Source organism: Simochromis diagramma, unplaced genomic scaffold, assembly GCF_900408965.1.
Source record: "Simochromis diagramma unplaced genomic scaffold, fSimDia1.1 OVJJ01000453.1, whole genome shotgun sequence".
NCBI classification, from domain to species: domain Eukaryota; kingdom Metazoa; phylum Chordata; class Actinopteri; order Cichliformes; family Cichlidae; genus Simochromis; species Simochromis diagramma.
The window spans coordinates 633,581-645,688 of NW_024387471.1; positions in this window are offsets into that span (position 1 = coordinate 633,581).

A 12,108-nucleotide genomic window follows, 5' to 3' on the forward strand; every position below is an offset into this window, starting at 1 on the left:
GGTTCACAGGTATGAACAAGCCAAACATCTAAGGAGGCTTTGAAGTACTCCTCAAGGAACCCCAATAATGGCAAGTGGGAGAGGACCACATGAAGAACAGACACAGTGGTCACACTGAGCCAAGAGGTGAAATTTCCTTCCTGTATTGCAGGAGCGAATGATTCAATTCAATTTTATTTATACACCAAATCACAACAACAGTCACCTCAAGGTGCTTTATATTGTAAGGTAGACCCTGCAATAATACATGCAGAGAAAAGCCCAACAATCATATGACCCCCTATGAGCAGCACTTTGGTGACAGTGGGAAGGAAAAACTCCCTTTTAACAGGAAGAAACCTCCGACAGAACCAGGCTCAGGGAGGGGCGGGGCCATCTGCTGTGATTGGTTGGGGTGAGAGAGGAAGACAGGATAAAGACATGCTGTGGAAGAGAGACAGAGATTAATAACAGATATGATTCAATGCAGAGAGGTCTGTTAATACATAGTGAGTGAAGAAGAAACACCCAATGCATCATGGGAATCCCCCAGCAGTCCACACCTATTGCAGCATAACTAAGGGAGGATTCAGGGTCACCTGGTCCAGCACTAACTATATGCTTTAGCAAAAAGGAAAGTTTGAAGCCCATTCTTAACCTCCTAGGACCTGCGTCCACATATGAAGACATCACATTTTGGGTTATTTAGACCAAAATACTCAATTTTGCTCTACAAGGGCCTGATATCCACTTACGAGGACTTTATATTGCTACTGTTCTATCAAAATTTTAAATGAATCCTCATATGTGGCTCTCACTTTTCTTAGAAACAAAAATTAAGTAAAAAAAAAATATCTGGTAATTCTTTGTTTTTACATTCATCAGGTCCCAATCAGCCCAAATATCAAAGAGAAATTAAAAATGCCGTGGAAGAGTTCAGGTCTTAGGAGGTTAAAAGTAGAGATAGTGTCTGTCTCCTGAATCCAAACTGGAAGCTGGTTCCACAGAAGAGGGGCCTGAAAACTGAAGCCTCTGCCTCCCATTCTACTTTTAAATACTCTAGGAACAACAAGTATCCTGATCATTGTGCATGGGCTGAACCTTCAGAGAAACAGACTCAGTTAAAAGTCAGTATTTTCTAGCTTGTCTGTTGTGGCTATGATCACCATATAGTCTGATGACCAGGACAGTGACCTAATCTTTATACGTGTTTAATTCCTCGAGTTTTTTATTTTGCTGAATGTCTTCCTGCCAAATGTGCTTCATCACATCAAAAATACATTTATAAAAAGGTGGAACAAGAAGTATGCTGAGTCATTTTTGGCTTTATTTTCAACAATCCTGAATCAAGAGAAAAGGGTGAATGAGAGCACTCATGTATGTAAGTATACTCACTCTTTACCATGACACTCAAAGTTGTGCTCAAGTGCATCCTGTTTCTGACACATCATTGCCAGATGTTTCTACAACTTAACTGGAGTCGACCTGTGAGCACAGTAAATTTATCTGTAAGTGGAAAGTTTGAAACCACCAGGACTCTTCCTACAGCCAACTCTGAGAAGTCGGGATAGAAGGGCCTTTTCATGCTCAACCACCTGTTTGACCCGCTGCCCTGTGGTCGGGGCCTCAAGTGAATCAGGTCCCACACCTCCAGACTCACCAACAGCTTCTTCCTCTAGGCCATTTGGACTATTAGCAAACACTATCCCCCCCACACCCCACCGCTGTCCAACCATCCCACCAATCTGAGCCATGGTCTGAGTAATGGTCAGATGGTCATTCACAGTGGACATATTTCACTCCTCTTTCAAACTATCTGTCTACTCAGTCCAAAATGTGTCCTTGATCCAACACAGCTGATTTAAATGGCTAAACAACCTCCTCAGCGTGTCTTGAAGTTCTCCAGAGGCCTGGTAATGAACTAACCATGTGATTCAGGTGTGTTGACCCAGGGTGAGATCTCAAACCTGCAGGACACTGGCCCTCAAGCCTGGAGTTGGACACCCCGGTACAGCTGAGTCTTGTTTTCTTTCTCCTCAATGTGCACGGCACAGTCCAGGAATGGCAAACAGTTATCCTTTGTGTCTTCCCTGTTGAATGTTTCTATCCACTGAGCTGATGTGAGCAGTGAAGGACTCTACTTCTTGGGTTTCGACTTGTCATTATGGGGATATTGTATGTAAAATTTTCAGGTGAAAAATGAATTTTATCAATTTTTGGATAAGGCTGTTGAAAGGTTCTGAATAAAATGTGGAACAAGGGCTGTGAACACTTTTTGCACTGTATGAATAAGAATTTAATGATGTCAGATCAAATACAGGGAGTGCAGAATTATTAGGCAAATGAGTATTTTGTCCACATCATCCTCTTCATGCATGTTGTCTTACTCCAAGCTGTATAGGCTCGAAAGCCTACTACCAATTAAGCATATTAGGTGATGTGCATCTCTGTAATGAGAAGGGGTGTGGTCTAATGACATCAACACCCTATATCAGGTGTGCATAATTATTAGGCAACGTCCTTTCCTTTGGCAAAATGGGTCAAAAGAAGGACTTGACAGGCTCAGAAAAGTCAAAAATAGTGCGATATCTTGCAGAGGGATGCAGCAGTCTCAAAATTGCAAAGCTTCTGAAGCGTGATCATCGAACAATCAAGCGTTTCATTCAAAGTAGTCAACAGGGTCGCAAGAAGCGTGTGGAAAAACCAAGGCGCAAAATAACTGCCCATGAACTGAGAAAAGTCAAGCGTGCAGCTGCCAAGATGCCACTTGCCACCAGTTTGGCCATATTTCAGAGCTGCAACATCACTGGAGTGCCCAAAAGCACAAGGTGTGCAATACTCAGAGACATGGCCAAGGTAAGAAAGGCTGAAAGACGACCACCACTGAACAAGACACACAAGCTGAAACGTCAAGACTGGGCCAAGAAATATCTCAAGACTGATTTTTCTAAGGTTTTATGGACTGATGAAATGAGAGTGAGTCTTGATGGGCCAGATGGATGGGCCCGTGGCTGGATTGGTAAAGGGCAGAGAGCTCCAGTCCCGACTCAGACGCCAGCAAGGTGGAGGTGGAGTACTGGTTTGGGCTGGTATCATCAAAGATGAGCTTGTGGGGCCTTTTCGGGTTGAGGATGGAGTCAAGCTCAACTGCCAGTCCTACTGCCAGTTTCTGGAAGACACCTTCTTCAAGCAGTGGTACAGGAAGAAGTCTGCATCCTTCAAGAAAAACATGATTTTCATGCAGGACAATGCTCCATCACACGCAGTCCAAGTACTCCACAGCGTGGCTGGCAAGAAAGGGTATAAAAGAAGAAAAACTAATGACATGGCCATCCTTGTTCACCTGATCTGAACCCCATTGAGAACCTGTGGTCCATCATCAAATGTGAGATTTCCAAGGAGGGAAAACAGTACACCTCTCTGAACAGTGTCTGGGAGGCTGTGGTTGCTGCTGCACGCAATGTTGATGGTGAACAGATCAAAACACTGACAGAATCCATGGATGGCAGGCTTTTGAGTGTCCTTGCAAAGAAAGGTGGCTATATTGGTCGCTGATTTGTTTTGTTTTGTTTTGAATGTCAGAGATGTATATTTGTGAATGTGGAGATGTTATATTGGTTTCACTGGTAAAAATAAATAATTGAAATGGGTATATATTTGTTTTTTGTTAAGTTGCCTAATAATTATGCACAGTAATAGTCACCTGCACACACAGATATCCCCCTAAAATAGCTAAAACTAAAAACAGACTACAAACTACTTCCAAAAACATTCAGCTTTGATATTAATGAGTTTTTTGGGTTCATTGAGAACATGGTTGTTGTTCAATAATAACATTATTCCTCAAAAATACAACTTGCCTAATAATTCTGCACTCCCTGTATAATCATTGAGGACAAAGTCTTGTTTTTGTTTGTTTGTTTTCTGTTGAGTTTTTTGTTATTTGCAAAAGTAATGATAAATTAAATTCCCAATATCCATTAAAATCAATCAAAAACTTGTTAATAATTAGAATATTTGTAAAAATGACAATTCATGTTTGTTTTTATTTTCTGTTCTTGCGAGCCTGCAATTTGTTTTTTATTGTGTCGTATTAATTTCCCCTGGAGACGCATTCTCGGAGGAGCCGAACAGATGGAAATCTAGGAGTGTCCTGGAAAAATTCATCGTGAAAAATCCATCCGACACCTGTGTAATTTGCCTAATCATCTTTTCCTAATAAGCTCCCTCTATTAATTATGCACGACTTCTACAATGCAGTCAAGATAAAAGTAAATCTGATGACTTAATACCCTTCAAAATAATTACCCACATCCTTCCTCTTTCACTCTCTCACAGACACCTCCCTCCTCCCATTATCCCACCACACACCCATCTCTGGGACAGCTTTTGATACCCCAACCCCCACCCTGATTAGACCCCCACCCCCCACACCAGCCTTCTCCTTCCTTATTAGACAAAAGGAAATATCACATGTAACGTGTTGTTTGCTTCAGTGTAGAATTCACTACAAAATAAAACTGACTCCAAATCCCAGGATGCTTTAGTCAGCACAAACATCCATCTGCACTTTTGTTTTTTAAATTTGGGATTAAGATGTTCATTTTCCAATTTCTAATTTCTAATGTGTTTTTTGGACTTTTAATTTCTGTTTGTAATTAATAATTAATTACAAATTAATGTGCAGTTTCATTCTTAGTTTTGCTTACTGTGGAGCTGTTTTTTATTCTTTGTATTTATCTCTCTTTTACTGGTGTTGATTGTTTTATATTAGCTTGGAGGTTGTCCTCCCCCAACCAGATCCTCAGGGAGCCACAGGAACAGGGGAGACATGATTAGATGATCGTTATCAGCTGTGCCAAGCAGCCTCCACTGGCTCTGCCCTGAACCCACTGCACTCAACCTGGGAAGGTTGAGGTAGCCATTTCTAAACAACAGCAGATTCCAGATCATCAGTTCAAACAATTGTCCATTTTGCCAGGTTATGTTTTAATTTCCAGTTTTGACCCTCAAATGAGAGGAAACATAAACTTCACAGTAAATAATTACTATTTTTTACAATAAATGACTATGAATTTAAAATAAATTGTAAAATTGTTTATGGGTAATTCATGTGAAAACCACAGACATTCCGTTAACCTGATTAAAGTCTTACTTCGTTAAATATAGTGAAACTGTATCAAATAATACGGTATCATAGTAAAAAGTTGAATATTACAGTAAAATACTGGCAGCTGTGGTTGCCAGAATTTCACCGTGGAAAATATAGTGATAATGTAGAATATATAAATGTAAAATTCACAGTGAACTTTGGTTTTTGTGCAAAAATTACATTGAAATAAAAAACTAATATAAAGTAAACCAGTTAAAATACATTTTTAAGAAGCTTGATTGCCGTCTCCTGTTGACAAAGCACAGAAGAGCTGTATAATACAAAACATGTCTTTTTATTCAAAAGTTCATATTTACAGTAAATTATTGTCAGCTGTTGCAGCCAGAATGTCGTCTAAAACATTAAGGCCCAACAAACGAGGTAATAAACACGACAGGGCTGATTGGCATAAAACTTACATTCTTTGACTTTTTGTCAGAAGAAACTAATCGATTATTAAATACAGTCCCGATCAAAAGCTTTAGACCACTTGAAAAATGGCAAAAAAATCATCTTTTGCATGGTTGGATCTTAACAAGGTTCCAACAACATGCAACAAGCAGAAATGGGAGGTAAACAAAGCATTTAACTTACATTTAACAAACTTAAACTGGGACAGGCTGTTTTACAGCTGATCAAATGTTTAGGACCACTTGCCTTTAAAAGGCCAAATCTGTGCAGAACTGTGCATTCATTGTCATTTTCTGTCAGACTGTCAGGATGTTCTGATGGCAAAAGCAAAAAAGCTTTCCTTTTTGAACATGGTCGGCTTGTTGAACTGCATAAGCAGGGTCTCTCACAGCGCGCCATCACTGCTGAGGTGGGACGCAGTTAAGACTAGGGATGGGTATTGATAAGATTTTCACGATTCCGATTCCATTTTCGATTCTGTTTAACGATTCGATTCTTTATCGATTCTTTTTAAAAAAGGAGAACACTAAGGTCGATTAGCTCAGAAGTTTGTTTTATATCTTCTCTTTGAACAAGATAGAAATTTAGGAGTAACATGGCCTTACAAACCCAGCAGTGAGATCTTACGAGGTCCACAGCCTCTTCAATGGGTCACAGGGTCCCCAGGAAAAACATTGTAAATGTAAAATAATAAAATAAATATTCTTCTGTAGCAATAACAAAGTATAACATAAATTATTCTGTAGCAATTACACAAGAATATCCAGTAATGTCCCTGCCTACAATTAAACACATTCACTTACTGAAAATCATCTGCTGTGGCAAACGGGTGCAAGCCTTTGACCACAAACTGAGTCTCTGCTCGGTGACGTTCGTCTATCCTGGCCTGAAAGGAGACGCTACCGGCAGACTGCAGCGAGAACTGCCAGCATCTGAGCCAGACTCTGTCTGTCTCATCATGGTCACTAAATGCACAGTAATGGCAGGTTTGTAATAAGGCAGATCGCGCTAACATAATATGCACTGTTAGTTGATTATTTACCTGCCGCACTAACGGGAGAGGACGTGCAAACCAGGGGCAATTCTAGGATCAGAGCTTTGGGGGTGCTGAGCACCCAGAGAGCTGCCCAGCCACCCAAGATACACTTTACTCATCACAATGAGACTTCTTCCCTGTCTCTTTCGGTCCCTGCATCCTCCCTGTCCTCATCGTCTGTTGTCTTCATCTCCGTTATCAGTCATCATAATAACTTTTAATGTGTATGTATAATACAATACAGATACATAAAAAACACTCCCGAAACATAATAAATTATTACAAATAAATTATTAAAAAATATTTTAAAAAAAGAATATAAAAATGGAGGACACTTTGCCTGTGGTAGAATATATACAATGCATGAAAAAATCTTTACTGCAGATACTAATTTTGTGTTGTAAGATTTATGAGTTTCATGCTTTCATAGTGGTGCTTAGGAGAGCTTGACATTTTTCTCAGGTGGGACACACTGTAAAAAGTTTGAGAAACACTGATAAGTGTCTGTGTGCTTTTGGAAAACATTTAAAGCTGCAGTACAGAACCTTTGAAACAAGCTTAAAACATTTTTAGAATAGAAACAGAGCTTCTGCATTAATATAAAAAAATACTTTTAAGATCACTAACAAAAAGTCCTCTCAGTGTACTTTCAACCAAAAGGCAAATAACCAAACCACATGAACATCTAATAAAAGATATAAACATTGAAACACTGATCCAACATTATTCTTGATTGACGGATCATTTGATTTTACACTTTTACCTGAATGTGGCTCCTTTTTTTGAAAAAACTTCCTCATATCCATTATGAACCTGGCTGTCTCTGTATACACACACACACACACACACACACACACACACACACACACACACACACACACACACACACACACACACACCGGGAGTTATAAGGTTAATGGGCATCCAGTCAGTTAGCTAGTTAGTATCTATTTCAAACAGGACAGTGGTAACAACAGCAGGCTGCGGACAATTATAAGTTTTAGATTTTAAATAGGCTGTATACATTTCAATGGGAGCAACAGGACGGTCAAATGTTGCTGATTTTACTACAGAGCAGGACGGATTGTAGGGCGGCAAACATCGACGGAAAAGTTTTCAACACTGCAGGTTACCTGGTGTAATGTTTTTCAGCTACAAAGAAACATGGCCTGACTCCTACCAACTATATAAAGAGTAACTGAAGGTTAAATGCAGCCAACATGTCCTGTTTTAAGCCAGGCACTTACACCTCCGCTCAGCTGCGTCTCAGCCACCATCGCTCTGGCAGCAAGGGCGCTAGAGCCAGAGCAGGGGAGAGCTGGAACAAACCATTTTGGGAGGGGAGGAGGTTATCTATACTTTTGTTGCTAAAGTGTTACTCTCAACCAAGTACTGTATGCTTATTATATTTTTAGCGTTTCCTCCCTTAAATGAAATATCTGCTTTTCAAGTATTGCAAGTTGCCCTGTTGTCATCCGTTCTCGTAAAGTAAAACCAAACTTTTGAGCGTTTGAGCTGCTTAGGTACCATGTTTCCTGCCAGGTAAATGACGCTCCGCAACGTGGTGATGTCATTCGGGGCGACTGGAATCGATAAGGGAATCGTTTGTAAAAATGGCAAACAATCCCAAGGAATTGAAACAGTGGGAACCGGTTCTCAAAAAGAACCGGGTTTCGATACCCATCCCTAGTTAAGACGGTCATTTCTTAAATAATCCTGGGGGCTATGGAACAAAAACATGAAGTGGAAGACCTAAAAAATCCTCAACCCTAAATTAAGGCCATCAGTGGTGCCGACTGCACCCCCATAACCATCAAACAGCATCTGAGACTGAAGGGCTTCAAAAACAAATTCTCTGATGAGAAAAAAATATAACCTTTTTTTTTTCTCCTGTAAAAAAATGTAACCTTGATGATCCTGATGGTTTCCAACCTTCCTGGCATGACAAGCAGATCCACCCTGAGATGTTGTCTGTGCTCCACAGTGGAGGGGGCGCCATAATGGTCTGGGGTGCCTTTTCCTTCAGTGGAACTATGGAGCTTCAGGAGGTGCAGGGGCGTCAAACGGCTGCTGGTTATGTCCAGATGTTGCAGAGAGCGTCCCTCATGACTGAGGGCCCTCGTCTGTGTGGTAACGACTGGGTTTTTCAACAGGACAACTCTACAGGGTGGCCAATTATATGGATACACCGTAATAACATGGGAATGGTTGGTGATATTAAAGTCCTGTTTGTGGAACATTAGTTAGAAAGTGGATTGGTCGTCGTGGGCCAGTTGAATGGCCCCCAAGGTCTCCCGATCTGACCCCCTTAGACTTTTATCTTTGGGGTCATCTGAAGGCAACTGTCTATGGTGTGAAGATACGAGATGTGCAGCACCTGAAACTACGGATACTGGATGCCTGTGCTGGCATTTCTCCTGCGGTGTTGCTATCAGTGTGTGAAGAGTGGGAGAAGAGGGTTGCATTGACAATCCAACACAATGGGCAGCACATTGGACACATTTTATAAGTGGTCAGAAACTTGTAAATAACTCATGAAAGAATAAAGTTACATTGAAACCAAGCACACCATTGTTTTTCTTGTGACATTATCAATAAGTCTGATGTGTCACATGACCCTCTTCCTATTGAAAAAACAAAAGTTGTATCCAAGATGGCCGACTTCTAAATGGCCACCATGGTCACCACCCATCTTGAGGAGAATAACATCACTCTTTTGGACCATCCTGATGAGATGATGAGATGAGATAGCCTTTATTTGTCAGTTGCAGGTCTTTTGCCCACAATCGAGATGACAGACCTTGCCCACCGTACATACAATACACAAACATCACATTGGGGAGACAGGTCAGGCTAGGTAGCGAGGAAAAAAACATCGAAATGTGTAACACAGAAGGATAATACAGGAATGCACAGATATCAACAATAAACACAGGCAGCAACATGGGAAAGAGTCCCAGTGTGTACATCTGATCTGGGACCGCTGCAATCTTTGACTGCGCCTCCAACTGACCCGATGTCCACATCATGGGGGAGGTAAGCGTTGGAGGTGGCGTTGGATCCAGGATAGGGAGGGTGATGCGTCAGTGAGTGTTTATCATTATATGTATGTGTGTGCGTGTCCATAGTTCAGCTGAGACAGTGTCCTTCGCCCTGCCAGGCTAAGTAAACAGTCTTCCAGCCAACCCAGGTGGCCTTGCATGGACTAAACACAGTCGTTATCAGGGTGTTGTTGTTCGGCTCCAGCCTTGAGCCCACAGCTGGCGCCGAAAGGGTAGCCGCATTATGATGGTGATTTTTCTTTTGCCACAACTCATGAGAATTTCAATACACTCTTTGACTGCTCTTGACTTTGCAAACTACACCAATTATTTTATTAACATTATTTCATTATTTTTTTGTATTTCATTTTGATCAATTAATTTTAATTTCAGCAGGTGGTATCACACTCAAACAGATCGAACACGGACTGAACAGTGGTAGAGCCATGATTTAAACCTCGCTATGCCACAATTTTTTTTTCATTGGAATTAGCTGCGGTATACTTGGAGAGACTGTAGAACTTAAAGAAATATACATATTTTTTTAATTTTTAGTAATTGATTGTATTTACTGTTAAGATATACTCTTTTATCAAACAGCCTGAGCTTGTTAACATTAAAACAATTTCACCCTAATTTTCACAATAATTCTAACAATGTTTTGACATTTTGTTAAAATTAAAAGTACAGTATGTTTTGAGTAGTCTAAGGAGCTTGGAAAGAAAAGCGTCTGGACTTCTTTAAGTTGCTTGAAGACGTTTCACATTAATATATTTTCAACATATTAGCAGTGTAAAAATAAAAGCAAAGCGCCGTTTTTTAATTTACAGAAATTTAATATACATATTACAATCATTTACTCTTTTTGATTTAATGGTAATTTACCGTTGCCATTTTACAGTTATTTACCGTAAGTGTTTTACGTACATTTCAGCGTTCCTGGAGTCCTGGTTGACAAGCTGATACCAGGGCATAATGCAGTGGGCGAGGACACTTTCTGTGGTGCTGCGGTAAAAAGCTACCAACAGTTTCTTATCAGATAGGTCCTCAGCATCCCTAGGAAGTGGAGTTATACAGTCCAGATCAAAATGGCAACAAATCCTATTTGCATGGTTGGATCTTAACAAGGTTGCAGTAGAGCTTCTATATGCCACAAAAAGAAATGGGAATGACACTAAGCATTTTTTTAGTGTGCAATATTTGAAAACAACGCTTAAACTGAAATATATGGAGCGGGTGTGATGCGCTCTTCAGTTTGCTGAGGAAGTAGAGTCGCTGTTGGGTTTTACTGACCAGTGATGCCGATTCTTTGACCAGGAGAGATTCCTTCTCTCACTGAGCGGGTCGTGGTAAAGGGGAAACATGTAAACAAGAGGAGGAGACGAACACACAGCGAGAGAGAGGGACACGAAGGGAGACAAAGACATCACTGAGACACACAAAGGGCCAGGGAGACTTAAACACAGGGGACATGACAGACTCGCACACTGAAGGCACGACGCTATAACCAATATAGCGAGAAAGACACAGACGTGGGAGGAAGCTAAACAGACAAGAACAAATGGGAAAACATAGAGAACTCAAACAGAACAAATCCAAGCTTAAACCATATAAAGTAGAACATCATGATACAAAAGGGACATGAAACCCAACATGCTGGGTCAAAAGACCCGGAACCATGACACACTTATAGCCAGTTACTTTTGAACAACACTTTGAGGGGTTTTTTTTGTTGTTGTTGTTTTTCTTACTCAAAATAAAATGTGCATAAAGTTCCTGTTTCGTGTGTTCTTGTAGAACCAATAACACACGTCCACATTTGAACAAACTGGAAAAGATTTGCTGGACAAAGCTATGTTAGACTTCTATTCTAAAGAACTGTGTGTTTAAAGAGTTCATCACAGCTCATGAGACTTTACTTTAAAGAGTTATCAGACAATTGCATGAAAGCCCCAAATACAGTACATTTTAATAGCTACAATTATGTACTTGTGAGCTGCCCAGAAGTGTCAACACTTGATGCTATGATTACCGTTTGATAAAAACATTGTTAATTACAACCCAGAAGTTAAGTGAAGAGCTGGCACTGAAGCATTAGGACATAAATTAAGCCTTTGCCCCTCTTCAACAAAGGTAGATAATGGGATTCCACGTCAGTAAACACTAAAGAGATTTTTTTCACATCAAGCACCAGCATCCTGTGGAAAAACTGCTATTGGACAGTAATATCCCTCCAGTTCTCCCTGAAGACATCTCTGTCTAACATTGCTCCTATTTTTATTCAATTTATTTACTTTATGTTGTTGTTGTTTGTTTGTGTTTTCTTTTTGTGCCAGCTCATTTGATATCACTTGGTGTTGCAACCTTGTTTCATATAACGTCTTCCAGCTAAGGTAGCCTTGCCTCCTGTGCGTTGAATAATTCATGACTTGCAATTCAATACTATTGGATTGGGGAGAAGGGGGACTCAAAAGTTGAATTACAAAACA